The sequence below is a fragment of the Lissotriton vulgaris genome, chromosome 9 (assembly GCF_964263255.1).
Source record: "Lissotriton vulgaris chromosome 9, aLisVul1.2, whole genome shotgun sequence".
NCBI classification, from domain to species: domain Eukaryota; kingdom Metazoa; phylum Chordata; class Amphibia; order Caudata; family Salamandridae; genus Lissotriton; species Lissotriton vulgaris.
In genome coordinates, this window is record NC_141697.1 from 1,100,884,071 (window position 1) to 1,100,907,075 (window position 23,005).

Below are 23,005 nucleotides of genomic sequence, written 5' to 3' on the forward strand. Positions count from 1 at the left end.
AATGTACGCAAGTCATCTACAAAACAGACCACATCAACTCATTATTCTAAAAACAACCAGTTTGAAAACTTAATACAAGAATTTTTAACATGATCTCCACCTAGAAGTAGGATAAGGAGGAAGGATGATCCATCCACACATTCTACAACTCGAAACAATGTTGCCCATGCTGGCAGGAACACCAAGATAAAAAAAAGAACACTGGTGCTGAAGATGTCGTGAAGGAAGAATAATTCAATGCAACTTCAAGCAGCACCCGCTGCAAGGTTAAAGGTACGGAATGTGACCGCCAGGGTGGCGGTCACATCCTAATATGCATGTAGGACCGCCGCTGCCCATGCGGAAGGTCCCTCTACCTCGGGGGTGGCGGACAGACACAGGTCCATCCGCCATCCTAATGACACCCTTAGTCTCGAAAATGAGTTTTCTTCCAGTAATAATGTGGACCAAAAGTCAGACTGCTGGAGAGAATTCTATTCTAAAGTTTACAGTCCATCGAAGTACCTTCAACGAACACACCACCAATAACATTTTCTCACCAATCTTTCTTTTACAGTAAATGATATAACTGAACATACAACCAATGATTTTCTGCTGCTTTGTGAATTCTACAAAGAACTCATTCCAGAGCATGATCTCATTTTGCACAAGACTGGCTGTATCCGCGGAAGTGTCTTGAATTCATTCAGCAATAGAAGCAATTCTCCAATTCACCAGCTGGAATATGATGAACAATTGAGAACATTCCTTGAACAGACATCAGACCCTTTGAACAATCGATTTGCACTTCTGTCGGATCCATTACCTGATCAGTCTGAAGGAAATATCATATTTCCTTGTGAATTTTGTGGAATTCAGGTAGAAAATTATGATCTTTATTACCTCCTGGACCAGTGTGATTTACGCCCATGCACTGCAGAGCCCACAGTTTGATTGTGGGAACCTCCAGCGTTGCTTCCTAAAAGGGGTAATCTGGAAAAAAAACGAATCCCGTCAGCGAAGGATGGGGCAGCAAGGAGATGTTGAGGTTCCGTGACGATTTGAACCCGTGTTTTCAACATTGTCGTAAATACATAATTTTGGTATCAGTGAACCGCAAATGATCCATTTAGCATATCCTGGTGTTTACGCTGTGCTACGAGCAAGAGCACTCCTGTTATGAACACATTTCCGATCTACCCATGGCATCCATCTTAGATTACGGCAGCCATTTTGTATTTCTTGCCCTCACATAGTCAATGGACACGCAGTGACCTCTTTCACTTAAGGACATGTAAGCTTTAGCCGGCGATTCACCTTGCTTGTGACACGTGCACCTTAGGACAGAACACGCCATGGCTGCATGACTCGACAGAAGCTGCCTCCTCTGCCTGAGGCCAATCCTGCTATACTGGTTCTCGTGTTCGTTGGCCTGATCATGATTAGGCGACCGAAGCTGGTAGCCTTGCCCATTTACGACCCACAAACATCTCTTATCCGCTTTTCTATCTTCTGCACCTGGCTCTGCTCCTTTCCTTCTGGGCCTTTATTAGGGGGAGGTAACGAAATTTACGATGAGGCGGTCCGGCTCTTGAATGAAAAGTTGACATGGGATTGTGATGGAATAGTGGGAACCCCTCGTTCGTAATGTTTTGACATCAGATATTGTTGACGATTCCTGTGCAACGCCAAATATTTATTGTTTAGGACACAAAGGTTTAGAAATGTACTAACATGTAAAGAATTTGCCCCAAGCCTAAAATGTAGTATTTAAGGAGCAACCCACTATGTACAAATCGAACAGGCTCCTAGATACTGCCCGTGTGTAGTTTCTGTGACTTCTGTGTCCCTGCAGTAATAAACCTTTGGTCTTTGACGCCACCATCGAGAAGCCCGTGTTTCTGTTTATTTGTGCACCGAGACAGGTAGAACTCCGGGGTCTTCGGGTGTTATCCCTGACACCTCTGGACGGAACCAAAAAGTCCAGAACTCCAATGTTACACACAGCATTCTGAACAATCCGGGCAGCCTATTCACCCATCCATCAGATAAGTTTACCACCACCAGGACAAGCAGTCACAGGCCTTCCAACGCTGCAGGAGTTAGAGAGCAGTCCATATGTTGAACAGGATCCATGTTAAGAGAGATGTACCCATAACTAATGTACGCAAGTCATCTACAAAACAGACCACATCAACTCATTATTCTAAAAACAACCAGTTTGAAAACTTAATACAAGAATTTTTAACATGATCTCCACCTAGAAGTAGGATAAGGAGGAAGGATGATCCATCCACACATTCTACAACTCGAAACAATGTTGCCCATGCTGGCAGGAACACCAAGATAAAAAAAAGAACACTGGTGCTGAAGATGTCGTGAAGGAAGAATAATTCAATGCAACTTACAGTGACCCAAGAACATATTTAGCCCTAGATTGACATGGCAGTGCTTTTATACTTCTATTCATGGTGCTAATTTATCACAACATGAACATTTCGGCTACTTTCTTCTTATTTAAAATCTTTTTTGAAGACAGTGGACATTTTTGTAAGTGAATATTTTTCATGATAATACAAGTTGGAGAACACAATATTTCGTTCTAGAAAATATTTATAAGTTTGGAGTAAATGTCTGGAATTGTCCTGTTGTGGACACCTATATTCATTGATCATATGAAATTACCTTAGCCATGTATTGTCCTTTTTCTTGTTTGTGTTGTATTTCCAAAAAGAAAAGCCTGCATCATGGTCTCCGAAACTGCCCTTGATAATCTGCAGTCTTCTATTGTTTCATATTTCACTTAAAATGGCTTTTCATACTAAAATAAATACTCTCCGTTAAAAAAAAACTTTTCTCACTGTCAAAGGTTCTACTCAAATGAGGGTTACGTGACAGCAAAAAGTAGAGCATAGTAGGTAAAAACATGCCTCACTGTGTTTCAATGCACATCGGTCTATCACGTATAGGAGCTGCACACTGAGTTGTAAACATAAAATGAAGGGATTTCCTGAAGGAAACTGCCACTGATGAATGACAAATTCAACGCAACAGTACCGTTTTATAGCTCAGTCACTAAGGGCCAGATGTAGGTAAATGAGATTTACCGATTTTTAATTACCGAATTTTACCGATTCGGTAATTAAAAACCGGTAAATCTGAGGGGTGGATATGTAGGAACATCCAGATGTTCCTTTTACCGAATCGGTAAATATCTGTATTTACCGATTCGGTAAATACCGATCGGTAATGCCCCATTCATTCCTATGGGCTTTGAAGCCCATAGGAATGAATGGGGCATTACCGGTCGGTATTTACCGAATCGGTAAATACCGATTCTGACAAGGGTGCAGGGGGTGTCACTTTGACACCCTCTAGCACCCCCAAAAAAGGTTCGGGGGCCATGTGGCAGGCATACCTGCCCTAAGGGCAGGTCTGCCTGTCATATGGCACAGGTGTGCATGCACACATGTGCATGCACACCAGAATCGGTATTTTACCATCAAATAGTATTTGATGGTAAAATACCGATTCTTTAATGCTTGTGGGACTCAGAAGAGTCCCACCTACATATCAATTTTACCGAATCGGAAAAAATACAGATTCGGTATTTTACAGAATCGGTAAATTTACCGATCGGTAAATTTACCGATTCTGTAAAATACAGGGCCTTACATTTCAAATTGCATTTACCGGTCGGTAACGGCCGAATTCGGCCGTTACCGACCGGTAAATGCCTACCTACATCTGGCCCTAGGTGACTTCACCAAATCATTTAACATATGCAATATTCATTAGTGGGCGGAATCCTTGAATAGCTCAACCAGCCTCCTATCCCAGGCCAAAGTCTGCAGAGGCTCCTGTGCATATTGGGAAGCCGTCATCTTTAATGTACTGGAAAAACAAGAAGCGCAATAAATGCTTGTGTTATTTGGTTAAAGTCACACAGATGATGGACGGAATGCAGAGCAACTCAAACATTCACCCCCAGTCAAAAGATCTGGGTTAAATCCATTGTTCTTTCACTCACCATGCCACCCCAGTTTAGAACAGCCATATGCAAATCACACTTTACTCCGTGGCTCATGGGAACAGTCCAGCACGAACTGCCAAGTCAGGTCCTCCCTGGACCGTAAACAAGCATCCTGGGACCGGTTTCGGGGCATCACCCCTTATCAGCCAGTCTAGCTTGAATCCAGTGACACAGTGAGTCCGGGACCCACGTCTGGGCATGCCCCGCTCACTTAAGGCGAGAAAATAAAAATCACACAGATGATGGATGGAGTGCAGAGCAATTCAAACATTCAGCCCCAATCAATAGATCTGGTTTAAATCCATTGTTCTTTTGCTCACCATGCCACCCCAGTTTAGACCCAGCCATAGGCAAATCAGTCTTGACCCTGTACCTCATGGTAACAGTCCAGCCCGAACTGCACAAAAGTTGCCACCCACATGATTCCGCCCACATATTGGGTTCTGTATGGCAGCCTTTGGAAAGGCCAAATGTATAACCTCTTGATCCATTAGCAGCCAGCACAGACATCAGCCGAAGGTCTTCATGTCTGGGTTTCATTGAAAGGTATAAGTGGCACTATCAGAAACTGGATGCTGCATCACTATTAGATGGAGGTGACACTGCACATGTAGAATAGCTTAATAACAGCCATCTTTTGAAGGTGACAACTTACAACTAAAACTCACATTAGCGGCCTGTTCCTGGTGATGTTGCCATGCAATGCTTTATCTCATTTGATTCAGTACACACCAACAACTTGGATAGGGAGCTGTGTTGTCCCTATTGGACTTTGATGCTTTCCACTGGATCCGTTTCTCCTTTCAGTTAAATCTTATGCTTTTAGTATTTAAGGTAAAACCATTTCTGATTAGGAACGACAGGCAAAGACTACAATTTAAAGGTTTATTCATCGAATTTTTATTTACAGAAATGTATAAGCTGCGCCATCGATCAATAAATACAATGAGAGAACAAATCATAAAGAATACATTGAATAACTCTGTAAAGTTCTACTGGAAATGTAGCATAGATTTGCCTTCTAAGAAAGGGAAAAAGGGGTTCCCCCCAGCATTGAGAAATCACATCCTTTAAGTCTAGACAAAGGATGTCATACACTACTCACGTACATGGTTCTCAGGATTTTCACCAATAAGAAACAAGCAGAAAAAAACAACTTTTCACAGAATACATTCAGAGATTATATCACCACTACACTGTAATAGACTCGGATGTTCCCAAAGTCTTCTGCTATAGGAAATTGGGTGACAGGTTGAGGGGGGTGAAACCTTACTCAAACAAAAACCACAATCTCTGTCAGGGTGAAACACAAGCAAACCCCAAATTAACCGGTGCTTGGCACAGAAGCAGTCAGACTTTACTCAGAGGTAGTGTGTGAAGTATTTTAGGCAGCACTTCAAACAGTGATAAAGTGAAAACACAACACAAGAAAGATCCACACCTGTTTAGAAAAATAAAGTAAAATGTAGTACATTATTTGATACCAAAACTACAATAATCCATCAGTAGGGCCTGAGATAAACAATGTTAAAGCTTTAAGTTACAACAGTGCTTAGGAGCACTAAGTTCCAACTGTGGTTATATGGTCACACTACACCGGGACAAAGTCACAAGCTTAGGCCAACCGGATTGGAGCACGAGTTGGATACTGGGACCCAGTTAGGTCTGCTGAACAAAATGGCTTAAATCTTGGTTTGCAGAGAATTGCGAGAGCCTGCATTGTGGATGCAACATGCAGCGGGGATTGCGAGGGAGTTGCAGGACTGCGATGCGAAGTCATAGGTGGCTTGTGATGCGAATCCTGCAGTAAGTATGTATTGAACACCAGCAGTTCCTAGGAGATTATGGCCTGCGGGGTGACATCCAGTGTCGGTGATGCATCGTGCTGCAGCAGTTCCGATGCGCTGTGTTGTTTCTGCTCACAGAACCAGAGTTGGGCTGGTAGAGTACTTTCAAGCCCATTTTGAAGGGTCCAGGGCTGGGTTGGCACCATATGGGGGGAATGAGTTCAGGTGCTGGGATCAAGGTCGTTGGAGCCTTTTCTGTCCCTGAGACTCTGATGAGGAAGCCAACCCACTGACCCTTGAAGTCACTCTTGTGGTCCTGGGTTCAATGTGCAGGTTTAGTCCTCCTCTCTAAAGCAACAGGGCAGCAGAGCAGCTAGGTGGCCGGGTGGCAGAGAAGCAGTCCTTCTTGCTGAGAAGCACATCAGTTCTTCTGAGTCTTCCACAGGTCCAGAGGTGTACTGAAGAGTCAGGTCTGAGGTGTTCATTAGTTATGCCTGGTGCCCACTTTGAAGTTGGAGAAGGCTCTGGAAGCCCCACTGCCCGAGGTGTTTGGAATTTCCTGCTTCGCCTTGCCTGGGGCACACAAGACTAGTCTCAAACCTTTCGTGAGTGCGCTTAGGCAGAGTCTTTGTGATGTGCAAGTGTGGTAGGTGACAACTCTGCCCCCCATCAAGATAGAGATGCCCCATCTTACCAGCCCCTATTCCCTATTGTCTCACTAACTGGCAGCGATATACAAAGACCAACCAACAGAAAACTGGCACCAAATGGTTAGGACAGGAAAATGCCAACTTTATAAAACTGCCATTTTCAGAATTGTGACTTACAGCCTGACTTTAACTATTACAGAGGGTTTTAAATTGCAATTCTTTAAAGGTCAAACTGGACTTTCTTACCTGCTCCCAATTGAAAGTTATCGCTTATTAAACGTAATAAGGTAACCCAATGTTATCCCATGGGAAAAGCAGGCCTTGCAGTAGTGGAAAAACAAATTTAAGAGTTTTTCACTAGCAGGACATGTAAAACATAAAAGCATATGTCCAACTTTTTAAATGCAGTGAATCCTGCCCTCTGGGCTTTGTAGGGTCTACCGTAGGGGTGATCTATATTTCTTATAAAAGAAGGTTTGGGCCTTGCAAAAAGTTTAAATTGCCAGGTGGAAGAAGCAGTTTAAACCTGCAATGGCAGGCCTGTGACATGTTTAAAAGGCTCCACAGTGGGTGGCACAATCAGTGCTGTCGGCCCACTAGGAGCATTTCATTTTCAGGCCTTGAATACATGCAGTACTGCTTTATTTACTTCCGTTATGTATTCCCATCCCAAAGGTAAAACCAATTAAAGATACCTTACCTTCCATCCATGGCCAACACCCAGCACTTTCCTTGCCTTCCTCTCAACCTCCTCCAGCTATCCTTTCTGTTTTCAAGATAGACAAGTAGAGCTGCACTGACAGGTTCTCAGAGAGCCCTGTCAGCTTTATGAAGTAGCAACAGCGGGTAACAGATTGGGTTATGAACAGTTGACACATCCTAGAAGTGAGTTATCAGATTTAGAAAATAAAACATAACATATAGAATTATCGATGGATAACAGTAAATTAAAGGGATGTATTTTACTGAGTCGTTCACAGGGACATGAAATAGACACTGAAATCGAAGCTTGAGTTGTCTATGTTGTCACTTAATACCCCAAGCTGAAAAACATCCCCATAATTTACTTATTACTCATTTACAATTTTATGTTATGCATGCCCACAAATTCTCGGAAGCCTGAAAACATGCAGCAGTCAATGCCCCACCTCAAGCAACCTTCACCAGACTCAATCCAATTGATCAACTTCTGGCCTATATCTGTCCTTCCCTATCCGGTAAAAGTAATTGAAAAAGGCATCAACAAACAGCTAACTAGCCACCTCGAGCAATACCACCTGCTGGACTACACAAGAATGAAAGCGCAGAAACCACACCTCTTCCAGCCACCAATGATATATGGAACCTACCCACATTGCAAGACACACACTCAACCCCATTTTCACATCCATCGACAGAGTCGAGTATAATCATGTCTCCCAGCTCACCTAGACAGACCATTACAGTGTTCACTTCACCATCTCTAGACCTACCAACACTGGCACCTTATGTCTCAGCTGTAGGTGCAGAAACTGAAAAAAGATATCAGAAGACGAGTGAGACAAGGCCTGTAACTCATACCTCCCAGACACAACATCCAACCCAGAACAGGCTATGAAGAACCTCTCCCATTGGCTAACTAAATGTGCCAATGCAATAGCCCCCACCAAGCCAGATAAATCTCAAGGTCCAGCCAGAAGAGCCAGTTTGTTCAACACAGAGTTGAAATCCACTAAAGGCAACTGCCAGAAATTAGAGAGTAAGTGCCTCACCAGAAAAGATACCAGAGACCATATCGCCTTCAGAATAGCACTCAACCACTACCTCCACCTCCTGAATGAAACAAAGAAGATGACGCTAGCAGACTTCATAGAAGCCAGCACAAGGAACTCTTCACCATCATGAAGGACTTATTCAACCCAGCAGCAACGGAGAACAGCATCACCCCCTCCCATAAACTGTATGATACCCTGGTGTACTGCCTCCACAGCAAGACCTCTACCATTCCTGAAAACTTCAAACCCTTATCCTCTGCTGCAAACAGGATCAGCCTGGTCACACCCACAAAAAAACCCTGAATAACTGAACACCCACTAGGACCCTCTCACAACTTAAGCCACAATCGCCATCGCGAACTCCATGCACTCGATTGCACCCTCAGACCATTGGCTCCACCACATCTTCAACCTCCGGAGCAAGATAATTGGTGATGAGCTCAAGAAAGTCCTGAACACCTCTATCACCTCAGCCTCCTTCCCAGAGGACTGGAGACATGCTGAAGTAAGGAAGAAACCATCCAAAGCCCAGCAGAACCAAAGAAGTACTGGCCCATTTTCCAGCTTCTCATTCCAGCGAAGCTTCTCAAGAAGGTAATCAACCAGCAATTTTCTGAACACCTGGAAAGAATCATCCTCCTGGATCTCTCTCAATCCAGATTCTGAGTCTACCACAGCACAGAGACCGCCCTGATTGCAGCCACCAATTCCATCAGATCCCCCCTGGACAGTGGCAAAATGGCACCCCTCATCCTCCAAGACCTGTCAGCCACCTTTGGCACCATCTCCCATATCATCTTGATCAACAGACACCACCACATTGGAATCCAGGGAAATGCCCTCAAACTAATTGCCTTGTACATCACTGGAAGAACCCAGAAAATAAGTCTCACCTCTGAACCCAGGAATATCATCTGCAGTGTCTCTCAAGGATCGTCTCTCAGCCATACCCTCTTCAACATTTACATGAACCTCCCTGGCCAGCACCATCAGATCACATGGACTCAACATCATCCCATATGTTAGCGACACTCAGCTCATCTTCTCAGTTTCAAAAGAGCAATCCACCAGCGAAGCTAACTTCCATTGATGTATGATGAACACGTTGACTGGATGAAGGAAAACAGTCTCAAGCTTAACATGGACAAAACACAGTCCTCATCTTTGGGAACAACACCCTTCCTTGGAATGAAGCATGGTGGCTTGCTGAACTAATCACATCCCTTGCCTCGACAGACCATGCCCGCAACCTTGGCATCTTCTTGAACAGCAAGGTTTCCTTGAAGAAACAGGTAAATGCAGTCCCATCTGCCAACTTCAACACCCTATGCATGCTCCACAAAATTTTCAAGTGGCTACCATTCAACACTAGAAGGACAGTCGCGCAGACCCTTGTAACCTGGACTATGGGAACAAATGTTACGTAGAAATCCCCACATGCATCATAAAGAGACTACAGATAATACAAAGCTCAGTGGCCAGACTCATCCTCAACCTCCCCAGATGTATCCATATCCCAACCCACCTCAGGAAGCTACACTGGCTCCTGATCCACTAGAGATGCCAGTTTAAGATGTTGACCCAAGCATACAAAGCCCTGCACAACAAAGGACCAGCCTTCATCTAAAAAAGCTTGACCTTTCACCAACCAACCAGCAACTATGGTCCGCCTCCCTCTTCCTTGCAGAACCCCTCACATCTACTGAAGCAACAGCGGCGGACACTCCTTTCACACCTGGCGGCCAAAGCTTAGAACGACCTTCCACTGCACCCTAGGACTACCCCATCACTCCATCAATTCCAGAAAGGACTCAAGATCTGAACAGATCACCGCTAAACAAGTAGCAACTCTAGCGCCTTGAGACCCCCACGGGTGACTTGCCACACTTTACAAGTTCTTAATTGATTGACAATACATGCACAGTAGGAAAAATCATTACATCAACTTTCTGTTCTTCTCTTCTAAAGAGCCTGAGGGTAGAGAAGATGTGCAGCGGCTGACGTGGGAGAGGGGAGAGCAAGAGTGAGATGACAGTGCAACATCAGAGCAGAAACTAATATAATGATTTATGAAAATGTGGCACAACAAAATGTCATTAATAAACACACTACTGAATGTCATGTACATGTTGTTTCAACTGTGTTCATGTTAATTGAGCATTTGCGTATTGGCTTTATCATAAAATCTTCATTTATTCAAGAAACTATAAGCCCAGAAGAAAGCTACACTAATTAGAATCTGGTGTAAATGATAGAGGCTTTCTATGAAAGTCAAGCATATCATAGAAATATAGATGGGAAGCCATTAATGACGGGATGTTTTTTACCGATGGATACTGAGTGACGTGTCTGTGTTACTCAGAACCTAGATGCCTTACATGGAAATAATGGGGCATATTACCAAGGGGGGTGATTGGCAATTATCGCCGATTTAGCGGCCGTTTTCGGCCGCTAAGCGGCGATAATTCTATCACCCTATTAGCAAGCTGTCGCTAACTGATGTTAGCGACAGCTTTTAGGCGATAGCAAGCAGTTTGGGGCCCGCTTTGCATGTCAGCGATGTTTAACGCTAATGACATGCAAAGTGGGCGTACCCAACCAATTAGCGACTGAAAGCAGTCGCTAACGTCGCTATTGCCTATTAGCAAGGCAGGCGTAGTGTTGGAAATATTCGCGCTAAGCGCGAATATCTCCAAATACTAACACCTGCCCAGACCAGTTCTTAGCCATGTTATCCAATAGGAGGTGGATAACATGGCTAAGAGCATTTCATCGCTAATGCGTGAATATCGCTGTATTCTCAGCGATATTCACGCATTTCGCCCCTATCGCTGGATATTTTAGCACAATGGAGAAAAACGTTGCTAATAGCATGTTTTCTCCGCTAACATATCCAGCGATAGGCAGCGATAAAACAATCGTCGCTAATCCTATTCAGCGATAAATATTGCTACTTGTTGGTATGGTAATACGCCCCAATGTTTCTGAAGCAAGTATAACTTTGGCCAACGCAGCTTTTAAAAATATATAGCAAGGGGCTGTCAGAAACAATGAATGAATGAATGAATGAAGAAACAGGTGCTGAAAGATGGTTTGATGATGGAATTCGAGGTGCATGTCATGTGAGTTTTTACAGAAGCATAGAACATTTGAACACGTTATGTGCCATTATTACTACCTAGACAAAAACGAATTGTTATCACAGTTAGCAAACCATACTGTGAAAGAAAAAGCTATGAAATATACCACCAACTAACAATGTGTGCATAATATTTCAAAAGATAAGCGTGCTGTTGTTGTTGTCTACACGGTGTGTTAGTTTTTCTCCAATTTTTTTTGTGTAAAAAATTGATAGTAAGAAGAAATCCCTTCCTGCCTCGGCACATCTCAACTGTAAAACTCCTTTTTTTACACGAAAAAGACATTGCCGATGATATGTTACCTGACAGCCGCTCATAGATGTTGTCTTCCGACCGCTGCTGAACATCTAGTCAGCAGGAATGCCTGCTGGCTCTCGGAAGCTGCTGTCATCCGAGCGTGATAAGAAAACTGCGCATGTGGCGCGCTACATACATATGAGCTCAGCTTATTCAGCAGGGTGATGCCCGTCCCAGTTAACCATTGCACCGTCGGCTGTGAGCATGGTACTCGGCGGCTGCTGCTCCCATGTAGGCCCTCGTTGCGAGATTCCCGGAGTTTGGATGGAGGGTACCAGGGCTCGAATCGCCCGCTTCTGCATGTAGCTCCCCTTCAACCTGCGTTCATCACGAGCTGAAGTCCCTAGATTAGGAAAGAAAATGTGGGACCCAGATTACCTGTGGGATAATAATGGAGGTGTACCATTTTCTGTGGCATTTACTGCTAAGAGTTACCACCTGCACTAAGACGGGCTGCAGGGCTGCTTGGGTAGTTTTGCATGCTCTCTCACGACCGTGGAAGGAGGATAAGTGGTCCAGCAGTGTCTTTGCCTCTGAACATTCTACAGGGGGCTTTCTTGCTCCCAGTAAAATCAGGCCCAGTGTTCGGTATCAGGTACACCTGGGGGATATAACACAGGGGGCCTCATTTATGAGAAATGACGCATCGCTGCGTGAAAGCAGCGATGCGTCACTTCTCAGTGCGCACTCCTTGCGACATTCCGGATGCGTCATATTTAATGTATGACGCATCATGTCGCAAGGAGTTACAGATACGTCAGTATTTCTGACGTATCTGTAAGCTCAAAAGTGACGCATTGCTGGAGTGTGTCACAAAAGTGACGCAACTCCAGCAATGCGTCCTTTCACATGGGGCAAGCCCCATGTGAAAGGGCCTGCGTCAGTCTTACACCAGCTGTGAGGCAGGCGCAAGATTTTGACGCAACAGCGTCCTAAAAGTGACGCAGTGAAATCTCATAGATTTCACTGCGTCACTTCTACGACCCTTCCTTGCGTCAATACGCCCCCCTTGCATACATTTTACCTGGCGCAGGTATAATGTGGCGCAGGGGTTTACAAAGTGACGCATCTACCTAGATGCGTCACTTTGTAAATATGGCACGGCAAGGCGCATTTTTTACGCCACTGGTGCGTCACAAAAAGTGATGCACCGGCGGCGTAAAAGTGACGCACAGCCTCATAAATGAGCCCTAGCGCACTTAGGCTCATAATCAGGATATTAACCTGTGATGTAATGAAGATGTAGGTAGAGCCAGGACAAGGCTGACTTGCAATACAAAATACGTAGGTACACATAAGCTGTAACTACTGAGATGCTCTTTGCTACCTCTGGTCTCGGGCGACAAAAAGTAGCACAAGACAAAAAGTCACTAAGCACTCGAGCCCTTTTACCTTCTGTAGTTTTCACTCCTTGCCACTTGCATGTGTCCCAGCAGCAAATAAGGGATTTCTGAGGGTTCTCATGTGGCAGCCTTGTGATGTCACTAGGGGCCAAAGAATGCAAAAATGTAACTTCCGCTACCCCTAGCACTTTCATCAGTCGATATCCATGCACACATTTAGAAAAAAGAGATGCAAATACTTCTACTATAAGCATACACCAGGAGGGAAGAACGAGTCAATAATAATTGGATATTCACAATAAACTCTCCCATCAACCCATTAGAATAAGCTTGTCCCTTGACCATAGCAATGAAAAAATGTTTTAGAATGTACTTAATAAGAACTGATAAAAGCTATTTATTTCCAAAGTGAATAGACATAGGATTGTGGTTAACCCTGGGCATAGTTAACGTAGCAGCGTTACACGTAGCTAGGCGAAGTGCATTTCGCACTATGCAAGCTACGCGAACTGCGTAGTGCACTGTGCAAAACGCTTTTCACACTGATTGCACAGTGCCGGATGCTTGTCCGCACTGTGCAATCATTGCAAGACGCTTCTTGCACAGTGCAACCTGTCGTTTTCTGCCGCTCAAGTAGATTTGTAATCAAGGAGCAGCTTTTTCAACGCGAACTGGTAGTTTCTCATCGCGAGCATACGTAACCACTCGCAATGATAAACCTAACCTCCCTGCGCTGAGAATCTCGCCGGGAGGTTTATTTTACACGCTCGCGATTGGCAACTTGATGTTGCTGATCGCGAACGAGGAAAAAGTCTCGCCGGGATATTATTTTGCTTGCTTGTGGTCGCCAACTTGACGTTGAGGACCGCGAGCAAGCAAAAAATGCCCGCTACGCTAAGTGTTTTTGCACTGTGCTACGTGCAATTTGCGTAGTTTTGCAAACTACGCATGCTCCGCGAGTTTAGCGTATTCCTACGCACAGGGTTAATTTTGGTACCTGCAGTGCAGCACCAGGGACTACTTGCTGCTAAGGTAGCATTCTTGATTAGCTTCCATTGCATGTATACAAATACCACAACCACCTTATTAAATAATACCCAACCAGCACACTTGTGTGAAAGATAAATCTTGTAGATAAGTAAAATTAGAAGGGACAACAAGGGAAGACAAGAGAGGGAGGTGAGTGTTAAGTATTTATGAATGTTGCATCCTCTACTGATAGCTGTGTAAATCTGAAACATGAAAGCCAAACATGGGATCTCAGATGTGTTTTGGTACCCTGCATGCAGAGTCCAAACATGATTATGTTAATGGCATGTTTGTGACCTCGATATATTAAGCTTTGTTTGTGTTTGTGTTGGAAATGGCCCTTTCAGAAGGGTCACCCCAAATCTTTCTCTCCTCCCATTTTTTGCTGATTTTATTTTTGTTGGCTTTTGGATTTTGGGCACTTTACCACTGCATACCAGTTCTAACTGTGTACTCTAGGGGCCAGATGTAGGTAAATTAGATTTACCGATTTTTAATTACCGAATTTTACCGATTCGGTAATTAAAAATCGGTAAATCTAATGTGTGGATATGTAGGTATATCCAGATGTTCAAATACCGAATCTTTAACAATCGGTATTTACCGATTCTGTAAATACAGAATCGGTAATGGCCATTCATTCCTATGGGCTTCAAAGCCCATAGGAATGAATGGGCATTACCGATTCTGTATTTACAGAATCGGTAAATACCGATTCACACAAGGGTGCAGGGGGTGTCATTTTGACACCCTCTGCCACCCCCAAAACAGGCACGGGTGCCATGTGGCAGGCAGACCTGCCCTAAGGGCAGGTCTGCCTGTCACATGGCATAGGTGTGCATGCACACATGTGCATGCACACCTGAATCGGTATTTTACCATCAAATTGGATTTGATGGTAAAATACCGATTCGTTAAGGCTCCTGGGACTCTGAAGAGTCCCACCTACATCAGAGAATTACCGAATCGGTAAAAATACCGATTCGGTATTTTACAGAATCGGTAATTTTACCGAATCGGTAAAATTACCGATTCTGTAAAAATGAGCCCCTACATACCATTTCAGGTATACCGGTCGGTAACGGCCGAAAATAACCATTTTCGGCCGTTACCGACCGACCTACATCGGGCCCTAAATGTGGTAACATTGCCTTATCCACAATTGGCATGTTACGTTTACTTACCTAGTAAAGTGGGCTATATGTGCCCAGGGCCCATAAAGTAAAAGCTATTAGTGAGCCCGCAGGCCTTATTTTGCCACCTATTCAGTAGCCCCTCACACATGGCTCAAGACTGCCACTGCAGAGCCAGAGTGTGCAGTTCTTAACTGCCATTTCGACCTGGCAAGTTAACCTACTTGCTAGGCCCAAACCATCATTTTTATTACATGTAAGGAATGCCTAGGGTAGTCCTTAGGTAGCCCCATAGGCAGGGTCCAATTATTTAAAAAGTAGGACACACACTTTTAAAATGTACATGTCCTGACAGTGAAAAACTGCTAGATTTGTTTTTCATAACTGCAAGACCTATTCCTCCCATAGGTTAACATAGGGATTTCCTTAAAACACTTTGGAGTGTAATTTCTCATTGGGTGCAGATAGAAAATGTTAGTTTGGTGTATCTGGACTCACAATTTAAAAACACATATTTAAGTAAAGTTGTTGTTTAAATTGCAAGTCTGAAAATTCCAAATTTAGAAAGTACTTTAACCATTCTGTGATTCTTCCTGTCTCTCAATATCCAGTCTGGCTTTGAGGTGCCAGCTGGGTTTTGTGCATTCGCTATAGACACACTCAAAGGGACCTGGGGTGTGACATCTGCATCCTGATGGGCCATCACCAGGCTAATGGGAATTCCTAAGCTAGATTCGGAGGAAGGACCTGACACTTGCACATGAATAGGGCCGTGCCTGTCCCCACATAAAGAGCTGCATATACCCCTGTAGTGTATTTAGAGCCGGGACACGAAAGGCAGGGATCTTATTATCTTTAAATGTCTTTTTGATGTCTCCCCACTTCGAGGGCTCATTTGGGCATAAGTACTGGACTCCTGACACCACCAAATCAGAACTCTGCTGGAACCAGGGACATTCTGCCTGGAAGAAGAGCTGCTATGCTGTAAGAGGGACTGACACTTTGCTACTTGCTCTGCTGTGTTGGCCTGCTGCCTACTGATTGCGGTACTGTAGGATGGGCTGCAACATTGCTACCTGCTCTGCTGTGTAGGCCTGCTGATCTTGCCTGGGAGTGAGAGGGACTGGACCTGCTCTCTACATCTTCAAACCAAAGATTCTCCAAGGGCTTGCCGGCTTACCTCCTGTTTTCTGAAGTCTGAGGGTGACAACAGATGTCTTGCAACTCTGCTGGTGCTGCTGGACTCAGCCATCTGTGAGTTCTATCCTTGCCTGAGGTGCCCCCTGCAGTCCTGGGCCTCAGAAGTGGGTTCTGCAGCTTTTTTTCCTGCAACAACCAGTGCATCGATCTGACTGTGTGAGAAAATTCGACACATAGCTCCTTGACAACAATGCGGGTCCCGACTGCGAGGCTCAACAATGATGCAAAGCCAACCCTGCATGGCTTAATGACGATGCTGTGGCATAACTGCATGGATCGGAAATGATGCATCGTGTCCTCAACATAAACGCTTTGCTCCATATGAGGTACCGCTTTAGAGGACCATGCATGGGTTCTGTAGCTAGTCTGCCCTCCATTGCATAACCTTTTGACCGCAAATGACTTCTAAGCACTGTTTTACATTCAATATTTCAAAAATCATATCATGAGTTCTACTTATTGGATTTTTATCGTTTTGGTCTTGTTTTAATCGGATAGATATTCTCTATTTTTCCCAACTTGTGTGGAGTGTTTATGTGGTGTTTTTATTGGGTTGCTATAATTAAGGTGTTCACAAATACACATTGCCTCTGAAGTTAAGCCTGACTGCTATCAGAGGGTGAGCACAGGTTAATTTAGATTGTGTGTCTGACTTACCTTGGCCGGAGTAGTGGTCCTACTTGGAAAGGGTGCATACCTCTGTCAACTAGAGACCCCATTTCTAACAGTATGCTATTTTTAAAGTGGTTTTGAAATTAAAAACCCATTTAGACTGTCGCAGATTTTCAGGCCTTAATTCCACTCGCCTAAAGGTAATAATATGGCAGTTCCACATTTTCCAAGGCTGTAAATAACCAGGGATTACTGGAAGAACAATGAGATAATCCCTGAGAAATGATGTATTAAGATGGGAATCAGTAACTCTAGGTCTGATTCCTCATATTTTGATATTTTGACTTGTATTTAACCCAGCCAAACAGACCAGACCCATGGTATACCAAAGTTGCTGCCCGGCGTTGTGTCAAAGTTAGAGAGTACAGCACGGCCATATCTACGGAGCTTTGGGATTGTTTCTTTCTTTTCCTGCACTGGCACACTTTTGGCTGCATTTTGCCATGCACACACCTTTGTACCAGAGTGCAAGGTTGTGTGCATGATGTTTAGCATAGGTTATTTATTGTTCAGGTACTTCTCCAGTATAAAATATTCTGTTCAGACATAGTTTACAAAATGTCGATGTTGGTATATGTGCTGTACAGTACAACACATATGCAAAGGTGGAAACATTTTGGGAGAAAATAAGCTTTTCTCCTAATACACATCAGCTTTTAGGAGACATAATCTTTTCATGGAAATTCCTCTCTACCAGTGCTAGTAAATAGAGATTTGTGTCAAAATCATGGGCGGTCACATGGAAAGGCCCACGTACCATGCATGGAGTGCCCCCTGGATACAAAGAGCACTTAGTACTACTTTAATTTACTTTAGGGTTACATTCCATCACAAACAAATTTAGCTCTAGAATTGAATACCAATTCAACACTATGCCAGTAGCGGCCACTGGTATTACGAAGCGGGGAGGAGAAGCAACAAAAACAAAAACAACCTAGAATTATAAATAAATTAAATAGTACTTACCTGCTCTGATGGTGGCCGCCTTGTTCCCAATCCTCGCTTCCATCCAGGAACTGCTGCACACTGTGCAGGCTCCAATCTCTCAATCCCAGTGCTGCTCAAATGCTGAGAATGCTAGGATTAGTCTGAGCATCACGGTTCGTTGTTCAGACATAAACTGGGTGCCTGTGTTGGTTTTTGCACCCAGTCGTACAACACAGATCGGATGGTGAATTTCTAAGTGCGCATAGCAGTTGCTGGCCCCCGAGGACCAGCCTAATCATCATGCACACGTGGCCATGCCCACCACTTCCCCCCTCCTCCCTGGTGCTGCAAAGTCAGTATGGGTGGCCAACCCATCCCTCAGCTCGCAGCCTACATGCCAAAAAAACAAAATAATGATAAAAATGTTTTATCATCATTTTATTTTTGCCCTTTGTCTCCGCTGGCTTTCAGCATGGGGGTGACGCTCCTCCACTGTAACGGAGGAGCCACCCCTGCATTTTGCACCGAGTTACATTAATTTTATGTTGTATACCAGACATCAAGTATTAGTAAATTTGGACCAACGTGTTGAAATAATCTATTGCCACTATTGACATTTACTAAGCAAAGATCTGCATTTTCAATTGTGCCACAGTCTAAAATACACTACGGAAAGGAAAATTATCATTCTTTATTTTAGATATCTTTATTTTAGATATATGGAATGAATTTGAATAGTATTGCTTCTAAATTGTAATATCAATACTTAAATTAGCATTGTCCGCCCAGATTTTCTCTTTATCAATGAAACGACTAATATCATGAACTTTACTGATTGTTATAAACCAGTAACAGCTGTATTGGATTCTTTGCAGGGTGCCAATATATTGTAAGAGCAGAATACTAGGTTTGGTTGTTATGAGTCAATTAGAAGGTACGGAAAGAATTTACAATAATGAGTAACAATAATATATAATATGGTTGTAAGAAATGTGGTTAATCTTTTAGTGGGTAAGTACCCACCTCAGGAAATAATCAGGGTGAACCTTCAATGAATTAATCTGAACATAGCCCCCGTAGCTATAGCAGAGAGCAGTGGCATAACCTAAAGGTTATGTGTAAAGTAATCATGCAGTGCTAAAACAGTAATAACGTTGAAATGTAAAACAATAAAAATTCCTAAATGAATTGGAAAAACAGAGAACTTGTTAATAAGCAAACTGACACCAATATAACAAAACTCCAATAAGAGAAAATGGAGATTCAAGTTTTAAAAGTGTGGCTCAGTGATTAGAGTGGCAGACCCAGATGCAGAGGTCTATCCCGGCACCAGTGTTCAATTCCCCGCCTCGGCGGGTCTTGGGCTCAAAAACTCCACGGACCTGATAATTCTCGCCTCGGTGCCTATTCCAATCACGGAGTCCCACTCTGCAACTCTTGGCAATAGCTTTCTTAATCTCCACAACGGCCCCCACAACGCTAAGGAGGCCTGGCCTCCACCTTGGGGGTGCCCAGGAGTGGACGCCTCACAGGGAAAGCCAGGATGGGTTCCACAGCGGTATTCGTACAAGTGCCTTGAGACCCTTGCGGGTGAGTAGTGCGCTATACAAGTATCAATTTACAATTTTTTTTTTACAATTTAAAAGTACAAATAGCAGCAAGAAGCACAAAGTGTCTATGATAATAAATGATCACGGCAGAACAGGACATGGACACAATTTGATACGGACCACGATGGAGCACGGATTGGATACATTTTCCCGTTTCATACTAATCAAAGATTTTACCTTCTGACTAGTCAATTAAGTCCCTATCCAGTACAGAAGTGCACTTCTAAAGCCCCAAGGACCTCAAGGGTGGTATTTTGAGACTCACCAGTGGCAGGCAGGCAGAGTCCAACACAAGGGTCGAGTCCAGATCCACTTGCCACTGGTCAGCTGGACAGTTGAATTGAAAGGCCTCTTGTACCTCATTGCAGGAGGTCGGCATTATGATCCTTGGAGCCCACTTCTTTGTCCAGGGCTCGAAAGGAAGAACATGTATAGTCTTCTGGGTTCTTCTCAGGTGTCAGACAGCAGGTTCAGTCTTCTTTTTATCATCCACAGGTCCAGGAGTGTACTGAGGAGATGTCTGTGGAGTCCGCTTTTATGACCATGCTAGCTTGTGGGTGGGGGGGAAAGCCTTTGTCCAGCGCCTGAACCAGATCTAGACAGTTCATTTACCCCCATTGTGTTTTGTGCTTGCTAAAATGTTTATTTGGCAAGGTCAAAATGGCAGTTTTGGAACCGCACACACAGGCTGCATTCACAGGTGTAGATACATGTTTTATAGTGCTACTTTTTCTGGAAGGGAGGTGGCAGTGGATCCCTATGTTGGCTCTTTGGTGTCTGTAATGATGAAAATATGCTTTGTATGGTGCCTAAATTGAAGCTTTATAACTTCTGGATTGCAAGCTTACTCATGTTTATTGGTTGCAGCCCTACTCCTGCACTAAGCAGTGCCTGTTCCAAAGACTTCAAGTGCTACTAGAACAGTATAATTATTTCCTTGCAGTCTTTGCAGAGAGTGAGTGGAAAACATATACATCTCTTCTTAGGTACCCACACTGCCAATGTCAGCAGAGGAAGCATTTGACCTCCAGCAGGGTTTTCTGACTTCCTAAGGTCAATTGATTGCCCTCATGTACACATGGTGGTCGCACATAGACAGTAACAAGAGACCTAAATCTATAAAATGGAGCACACTATTATTGGGTAAATGCTGATGTAGTACCGTATATCCTAAACTACTCTGTTAGGTGCCCTAGATCAAATCACAATGCCATGATCCTGCCGAGTGGCAACATCAGTCATAATGTGATGTCACTTCACCCTCAATGTACTGGGCAGATAAATCAACCTTTCATCATCAGCTTTGCAGGGCATTCTGATTGCTGTAGTCCAATCTATACATGCCAGCAGTAACATTAGATAGTTCTTAGCCCCTATGATTCCAAATATATGGATCACTGTGAATATGTGTAGCATTCACAATGGTGATGGTTTTCTGCCAAGCCAACATTTTAACAACCACTTCCAGTACAATTCTCATGTCTCTTATCTTGGATTCATCTGGACTCAAAATATATAAGAAGGGTCTTCCATTGTAGATATGCTGAGTATGGTTGTAATTTATTCTTCCCACAGTTTGAGGTACATTTGAGGTGGACAACTACCAACAGTTGTTATACTTTGGTCCTTGTACTTTGTAACATGCTTAAGGATCTAGCTTTTAAAAGTGTGGGACTTGTTTTTAATGTACTCACTATCATGTGGATGTGTTGAGAAAGTATTACTTTAGTCCATTATCTCTTATCCCTCCTTGACAAGGACGCCCAGCTCATGGTCTGTAAACTTGCACTTCCCTTAATTGCTTCGTTCCATGATGGAAGAGTTTGGCAGGTTTCTGCTTGTGATGACTGAGTGATAAAGGAGGATGGCAATGGCTTCTGATTGTCTTGTAACAAGGTACAATGTCCACATAGTCTGAGTGCTTGTACAATTCCACATAGGAAGGAGGAGCTGCTGTGCTTTGTTGTGTCCAGAGGTCCTTTGATGTTCTGCTCTATTTAATTATGTGACTACAGGAACTGTCAATGCCTAAGAATGGGCACTTCCTGATGGTTTGTGTGTGTGTCCTATTTATGAGTGCAGTATTTATCACATGCTGTAAATAGCACACATTCTATATTTAGTAAATGAGGTAAACACATATCCTCGGAACAGAGTGAAAACTCATAATCAGTATTATTTAATGTTATGTGTTATTTACAGACCTTGTATTTACTAGGGATGGGTGTACCTCATATATTTTTGTGTAGCATAATCAAGTAGAACTACCCAAAAACTCCATTAGATTACATAGAATAATATAAGAAGAGTAACACTATGTTCTTAGCTCAGAAATGCCCCACAGATCCAAAATTAACTCCATGGTCTATTTTCACTAAGAAATAGTGACAAATTAATACAAAACACCAATAGCGGCAAAAGCAGCAGCTTGTGCTCTTGGATGTACACTTAGAATAAGATTAGCCCTAAATGTACTCCTTAAATGTAGTGCTAGTTTCTTAATAGAAAAGGCACCCTCACATCCAAAATAGATAATGCATTTAATGCAACAGATCACGAACAGCAGCACAAGCAGCTGCTCACTAAGGGGCTCATTACGATGTCGGGCAGAAAGCCTCCTCCTGACAGTCGGAATCTCTGCGACTCATTTTGTTTACTATCCTACTGACCGATTACGATGTTCATAGTCAGAAGGTACACTGCACAGTTTTGACCAGCTCCCAGCGTATTCAAGTCGGTCAGAAGCGCATCGTGCACCTCTATAGACAGTATTTCCGTCCTCAGGATTACGATGCCAGTTTTCCACAGCCTTTCTGTGTCAGCCTGACCAACACAAAAAGGCTGTCAGAAAGTGAATTTGGGGCCCTCGGCAGGGCCTCGTTCATTTTGCAGCCTCTGGTTGGGGGCCAAGGGGGTACTAAGCCCTGCACTGTGTGGCATGCACCATGGAGTGCCTGCGACAGGGTGTAGGGTTTTACATGCATACTCCATTTCCCCAAAGGAGCCTGGGTTATGGCCAGTTGATTGGCAGAACACAAGCTCTCATAGGAAACAATGGGAATCCGACTGGACAGTATTCGCTTGCATCATAATGAGGTGGCGGTGCCGCTGACCATGAGTTGGTCGGTACCGATTCCGAGTCAGTGTAGGCCGGAAATTTTCCACCCAACATCGTAATGAGCCCTTAAATGTGCACACACAGTAGGGTTTTTATGGTCATAATTACTCATAATTAAGTGAGTAAACGTAATCACGTTATTTTCAAAGAATTACCGAAATTACTCGGTTACTCCAGCCTAATTAAAATCACTGCCAAGTCAAGTAGTTATGCAATCTGTGTGTCTTTTTGTAAGAAACTTATAACCTGGCGTTAGAGGTTTATATTCAGAAAGCACAGCTCAGAAATACAAATAGAAATAGAATCCGGTCCAAGGAAGGCATGGCTTGGCAG

The 23,005-nt window shown here is 43.7% G+C and overlaps 1 pseudogene; it reads left to right on the plus strand.

Annotated features, from left to right (window-relative positions):
- Positions 1–213: 213 nt before the first annotated feature.
- On the plus strand, positions 214–2,372 carry LOC147692859 (uncharacterized; annotated as a pseudogene).
- Positions 2,373–23,005: the final 20,633 nt, after the last annotated feature.